We start from the raw sequence: 7500 nt of genomic DNA on the forward strand, positions 1-7500 counted from the left end.
GGTCTGCTGAAATGGCTGCCTTCTCCAGAAAGGGGTCCTCATGGGAAGATGGCTGGGCAGCTGTGTCGTCCATGATGCAGTCGGAATGAAAGTCAGGAGCAGGTGGTGTAACACAGCAAGGAGTGTTAGATAGATGCTAGGCTGAAGCAGAGATTGCATCAGGGATGACAGGCATGAGGTGGGGTACCAGTATCGTCTTCATCATCGGCGTTGTGTCTGCAACATGGGCGAGGAACACGCAAGGGGTCAGCCAAGTCTAAGGGTACCTTGAAGCACTTGGAAAGCTTGACATGTTACGATGAGCTTTGTAACTGGGAGCCAATGAATTTTTTGATGTCACAGAAGGGTGAATCTATGGGTACAACAAGGTAGCAGTTGCAGGCTCGAGACTTGTTCCAATCAGAATGAAGGTACACTGGGCCACCAACATCAATGAAAGGAGTAGGACACCTGTTGTGCAAGGGGGCTTTGGAGTGCTCACTTAGGGGGTGGTTGGATAGACACTGCTCGTGCTGGAGGGCGATTAAATGGTCATCAGCAAGGGTTATCTGCTGTTTCAAAAACTGGTCCCACTGTGTCCACATTTCTCGCAAGGATAGGCCACGTGAACGGATAGAGAGTTCAAGGCAGAAGGGGCTACAGAGACCCTAATTTAGCCCTGCCAAGCTCAATTGTAATTCTATGCTTCTTTAAGAGTGGGTCATCAACGAGAGCCTTAAAGCCAGGTGCAGGGTCAGTACGGATCACGGCAGATGGGCCATCCATAGGGCGCAGTTCCAAGCAGAGCTTTACAATGGCATCGTGTAATGTTTGATGACACTCATCTTCAAGAGATATGCTGGAAGTGTAAGAGGTCACAGTAACGTGAAGGACAAAGATAAGCTGGCGAGAGCATTTGATGACATCTGCGGGAAAGGACTGACCAATAGTGTTGGATGGTGGGGAAGTGGACTGTTCAATACATGCGGTTGGAGAGCTTTGGATTGCTGCACAGGAATGGCATCCATCAGAGACAGGAGATGGCCTTGTCCAGATCGATAGCGTATAGATAGCATTTGACGACCATCTTCAACTGGTGACAGGATGGGGGGTTGAGTTGTATGTGAGGAGCGGTCAAAAGGCCATCCAAAGCTTGGTGTGGGCCAATAATGCACTCTCTGGACAGAGACATGTGACTTGTCTCCGTGCGTCACGTAGAGGGTGGCGCCTATTCCAGGGTCCCTGAGTGCTCCATCAGTAACAATCCACAGCTGGTCTACGGGTCTGGGTAACGTCATTGTGAATGTAGAGGAAGGCAGTGTTGCCACCGCAGTACAGATCATCAGCGCTTTTGGCAACAGATTCGTCTCTTAGTAGTGGGCCTAGGACATGGCACATAACCTCTTCAAGGGCAGTTTCCGAACTGGGAATACCCATAGCGGAACAAACGTTTACTCATACCCCTTTAAAGAGAGTGGCAACGCCGTAATAGTTCATGGACTCTTTAGCCAAAGGTATTTGGTAAAAGGCACTTGTCACGTCTGTGATGATGATTTGTGACCACTGGGCGATGCGACGCAGGGTGGAGCATGTTGGAAGACATCAAGCTGCTCTAGGTGGTCAAATTTCCCTTGTAATATGCTCTACGAGCATATTACAAGCATACTGGGGGAGGCGGCCTTTTCGTTGTGGGGGCTTAACGGGGCCCATGTTGACCTCCGCTTGGTAAGGGCCTGTGGATCGATTGTAGCCTGGTAACTGAGGTTCAAATACGGAGTCGTACTTAGTGAGCAGAGATTGGAAGTGGGCTCTGACAGCCTCAGGTAGAATGACAAATCTTCAAAACAACAACAGAGACATATGAGGAACTTCTTAAGCGTGCTAAGTTACCTACGCTACATAATAGACGCTTACAGGACATAGCAATACTAATGTGTAAAGTAAAGAACGATCTAGTATCTAGCTACATATCTGAGATATTTACTCGAAAGGGTACTCGTTATAACCCTAGGAATAGTGACTTTGAAATACCACGATTTAATACTATACGCTATGGTAAACACACACTTAGGTATCAAGGACCATATATCTGGTCCAAATTAGAAAATGGTATGCGTGAACTACCAAGCCTTAGCATCTTTAATACTAAAATCCGTAGAGTTGACATGGCCAGCCCAGTGGAAGACAGTGGCAACTGCTGCAATCTTTGCAGCATGTGATTTTTCTAATTATCTGCATTGTACAAGTATTTTTATGTTATCTGAACATTGTTAATATTTCTAAATATTTTAAAATTTTAATGCATAGTTTATCGGCTATATTGTTACTTATTATGATACTGTACATAATTTTTTTTATTAATTTTGTAATAGTAGGTGTCCCCAATTAGCTCTATGAGCTAAATACATTGACACGGTAATAACGATTTTATTATTATTATTATTATTATGATGTCTGGGTCTACTTGGACAGATGCAGATTGACTGGCGCGACCACCTGAGGCTCAGAATAGCCATCTGCCTGCTGGACGGACTGAGCACTTGACATGATGGGACATCCGAGGTGTTTTGCGGTAGAGTGACGGATCATATTTCCAGTTGGAGAGTAAGGAGATAGACGGGTCTGAACATGGTAAGCAACGACGTCAGGAAAAGGCAAAGTAGTTTCAGGACAGGGTGGATCAGGATCAAGGTCGCTGGTGGTGTCTTTTTCGTCGTCGATACCGATGATCTGTCTCACTTTTACCATGAAGCGCCTGTCATTGTCAGGGAGGAAGGTGTACTGGTTTGTGTTAGAGTGACTGGCTTGCTTACATAAGGGACAGACCTTGTCCTGATGGGGCTGCATGGTGTGGGTCTTAGGGTCACTCCTGCTGCCCGGACGGGAGCGACGGAAAATCAACTATGTAGAATCTAAGCGTCATCTGAAGCGCAGATTTCATCAAGGAGAAAATTAAGTACCTGAGAGATCTCGGGTTTAATTGAGGCGAGGGTGCAAGATCTCACCTCACCTTGCTTAACTTAACGAGGGAGACTGGGGTGAGTGAGTCTCAACCAAGTAAGAACGACAAAGTTTGCTAGGGTAGGAGTTAGTTCCTCATCCTCTGGAACATGTTCACTATGGTGAATTAAATCCTTAGCGTGTAGTAAGGAATCTTCTACAAAAGCCACAAGGCGTTGGTACAGATCCTCAGGGCGCTCATCCTCTGCAAGGTGTATGTCAGAAAAATCGATAACTTTTGCGCCGGTAGCCTGGAAACCAAAGTGTTGGCGAATAGTTTGCCAGATTAATTCCAATGATGTTGAATTTTTCACCAAAGTGCTTCTGGAAATGATAGGCAATGATTTGCAATCTGACCTAGCATCAGCTAGAGAAAGTTGACTTTTGTCGAGCGAGAGGTATGTGATCGCCATCGGCTTCGAGTCCTCGAAGTGGTTGGGCTCTAGTCTTTTTCAACCATTGAACGCCATCTGCTGGGAAGGGGGCGAAGTTGCTGTCTAGTGATAATTTTTAAAGAAGATTTTGCTTCCAGTTCTCGAAGCTATTGATAGTTTCCACCTTGGACAGGCATCACTGTCTAGGTGCGTGGTGAGAAGACGCCATTACACACGATGTGAAAATCCGGGAAGTGCTTTCACGGTGGAGGATACACTGTTTTGGCTCCTGCGGTCGAGGCTTAAGAGTTACTTTCTATGGTAAAATCAAAGGGCTCTGAGAGCCAGCTCATTCATGTAATGGATAATTTTTTTTTGTATCTGTTATTGCTGGTCATGAGAATTATTTGGGGTTACCTCCCATTCAGAGGCTAATTTCTTGGCCTATGTCCCCTCCTGTGAAGCGCCATTTTTTTACATGCATCTCCCCTAAACCCAAGGAGGATCCCCATGCGTCATAAAAAAATGGACAGTGTCTTGATATAATTGCCACATTCACATAAATAATTGAAGTTAACACAAGATAAGTTTATTTCAAAATGAGATAAAAACATGAACAGCAAAATTATGGTAATTGAAACTGAGCAGTGTTATAATCCCAGATACAGGAGTATGATGCATTTTTTTAAACAGTGCTTCTCATGCTGACTATTTACAAGCAGGTAGTTAATTAGTCTACATTAAAAATTACGCAATCAAAGCAAAGTAACAATAACACTGTTAGGAATGGAATGAGGGCAGTAGATATTTTTATTAAAATTTGGAATAAAATCAAGTTCTGAAGGATACTAAGAAAGAAAGTAAAATATTTGATTATTTGTTTTCTCTGATTAAGAGTTGCCATCATGCTTAGATTTATATATATGGTAGTGAAAAAGTTACCATCTTTCCAACAATGAAATCGTAACATTAAACAATAGCTTTAATAATTAAAAAAACAACAGTAACAATAACAATTGGAAAACCACCTGGGCAGGTTCTGTGGTAATTAAGCATTATGAAGTTCAATGCTTTTTTGTCCATTAAGAATATTATATAAAAAAAAAAACAAACAACAGTAACAGTAACAATAACAATGGGAAAACTACCTGTGCAGGTTCTCTGGTAATTGAGCATTATCAAGTTCAATGCATTTCTTTCCATTAAGAATATTAAACAATATAAAAAGCACATAAATTGCAAACGCTTTCGTTAACTTCTCCTTTTTGTGCAAAGAATGTAGCAAATGAACTTTTAACCATAAATTCTATTGTTTGTGTGAATGTCAGTCAGCACCACCAAGTTCAATTGATTTTACAATTTTGTCATCCATAATAACTTGAAAACATAAGTTGCTGACATTTAGAATGGTTTCTTCCATTATATTTGCAGATAAGTGGTCAATGTTTTTGTCTGTGTTGTAACCGGGGGCACTAGCGATTGTTTGAAATAACTCACTTAGAACAGCATGTGTACAAAAGAATCTTCCCATATTTTCTCCACTTTCGTCTTTTATCACGATGTTTGCCGTAGTACACGTTTCTTGATCTTCAAGTTACAGTTGATACATTTTATAATATTTAATTCAGGAGCATCTGGAATTTTGTACTTGCAATTTATGCAAATGTATGTCTTCTTAATCTCTACCGCCATTATAGTACCGGTGATTTTCTTCTTTCCCTTTTCATGTAGTTTTATGTTTTCAGCTTCACTGGTAATCTCACCTGGAATGTCGATGTTTTCGCACTTTTTAATCGTTATTTTTGTGGAAGAGGCGAGATAAATTTTTTTGTACCAATTCAACTTAAGTTCTTTGAAGTGATAACAGCTGTGCTGTTCAACTTCGGCGATTTGATTTTCCCACAGAGTTACAGTTACCACTCCAGTAGTGTCAGTGACAACAATGTCATATTTGGTGAGGTTTTTTTTCGCGTGTTTTGAATACACAGTTTCCTTATCTCCTTTGAATAAAACTTTAGCTTTCAGTCCTACAGATTGACCATTCGGTGCACTTTGTAGAATTTGGTCACTTTGGTCGGTGTTCGATGCTTTCCATTGAAACGCTAAGTTTTTAGCTCGTTCGATTCTGGAGTACTTGTTCATCTTGTATTCTACACCGTCGCCATATCTTCTTTTTTGTGGGCTGATGCTTGTGAGGGAAGTAGGAAGTTTGGCTTCCTCCCTTCGTTTCAGCTCATCTTTTTTTTCTGCAGTGAAACAGATCACTCGCGTGTCTTCTTGGTTTTCTTGAATGGTGAAGTCGAAGTATCTAGCAGATTTTGGATTGGCAGGTATCTGTATTTCAGAAACAGAATGGATGTACCCATGAACGTCTTTGTAAGGGCTGGATGCAGCAGATTTTGTTGGAGAATTCGAAGCCATCTTGTGCACGCACCAACGGCAAAAGACGAAAGAATTACAGGACGCAGAGTTGAGCACGTGATATGCGCGCGCACGTTACATGAGGGGGGTCGAAAAGATTTTAGTCGCGCGCGGGTGACTAAAGTGCGAGTTTCACGAGACGTTGCGTGTAAAGAAAATGGATGCACTATTTTTTGAATAAAAATAAACATTGTTGCTAATTAAATAGAATAGAAAACTACTGCAGCACTAATTACACGAACTTGAAGTCCTTATTCAGAACATAACATTATGAAGTAAATGTACTGCGCAAAAAGTAAACATTTTTAAATGATTTTATAAAATAAAAACCCTCTTCTAATTTTAGGCTAAAGGGGTTCTTATATAGACGGGGGGTGGGGGGAGGGTAACTGTCAAAGTTTAGCCTAACAGGTTCTCAAACATGGAAAATGATTTCTAATTCTTAAATATTGTTTGTGTCAATATTACTCTGTTTAGTAGAACATAGCATGGGCCTGGATAATAATAATTTGGTTTTTGAACTCCTTGTATTTATTCCTGCGTTTATTCTGGCATTGTTCGTTTATTCTCACGTGTTTTGATTCAATTGTCCCCTATTCAAGTACTGAAGACAAAAGCCTTTGTTGTCATGCAGGAAAATGAATTGTAACTTGAAAACTTTTTTTCCCTTGGGCTTTGGAAGGAAAGCAGGAGGACCAGAGTTTGCATGAGGTTGCATGTTTTTGAAAGGCACAATTAAAACATTTTTCTATGCTTTCTCTGATAACTGGAGGCAAATAACCACCAAATAATTCCTGACATATTTATTTCTATTTTTATTATTTCTGGGTCAAATTATAATTTAATTTTTTGTATACAATAATTGTAACAGATGCACACTAAAGGCAGGTTGTAGAAAAATTATAATCTGACACTGTCTTTGTAGATGTTGGGAATAATGGTTGTCCATTAAGTTAAGGCATACATATTTTGAGTCAGATGAGTCTTCATCGTCACTATAACATATTATAACATTCAAATTCCTCATAGTAGTTTTGCTAATTACACATCACTCATCATGATGAAAACAATGAAAGGCAACAAGTTCTGTTCCTTTAAAGGGGGCAGTATTGGTCAAGGAATTATGATCTCATAACAGTAAAATTCGTTTTTGTAATATCCTGAAATGGGAAGTCTGCATCAATGTATAGATGCTGATATTATTTGAAATTTACAGTATTGAGGTAAGAGTGTTGTCAAATAATTTGACAGTAAAATTTCTCCTTGCAGTGTCCTGAAATCAAAAGTGGACATCCATGGCCGTGGGCAAGCACTCTTATTTCATTCTACAAACAGCACATGTTCCAGAGGCTGATATCATCTTTAGCTCTTGAAAATGGCTTGAATTATACCAGTATAAAGGCATCAGTTATTGCTTAGCTGTATTCCACAGATGTCTTTGTCTTTTTGTGTTGAATACATCTCTGTGTTGTGTATTTTCCTTCCTCATTACTGTAGTTGTTCTACAAATTAAGAGACAATTTAATGTTATTGTTTGATAAATAATTTTTATGTGAAATTGCATCTAAAGCCTCTACAACCCCCTTAGTGCTTTAGGTTGGATATATTTAAAACTTACCTGCCTTGTGTGCTCAGGGGCCTAGCAAACTTAACACAGGGATACCATCCTGTAGGGTTCCCATCCTGTAGGGTTCCCTGTCTTGTTTGATGGTGGTTTTAGTGAATT

General features: G+C 40.5%; 1 pseudogene; it reads right to left on the reverse strand.

Annotated features, from left to right (window-relative positions):
- Positions 1-202: 202 nt before the first annotated feature.
- On the reverse strand, positions 203-3582 carry LOC149048765 (uncharacterized; annotated as a pseudogene).
- Between the last annotated feature and the right edge of the window lie 3918 nt (positions 3583-7500).

The sequence above is a fragment of the Pocillopora damicornis genome, chromosome 3 (genome assembly GCF_964200805.1).
Source record: "Pocillopora damicornis chromosome 3, jaPocDami1.2, whole genome shotgun sequence".
In the NCBI taxonomy this organism is placed as follows: domain Eukaryota; kingdom Metazoa; phylum Cnidaria; class Anthozoa; order Scleractinia; family Pocilloporidae; genus Pocillopora; species Pocillopora damicornis.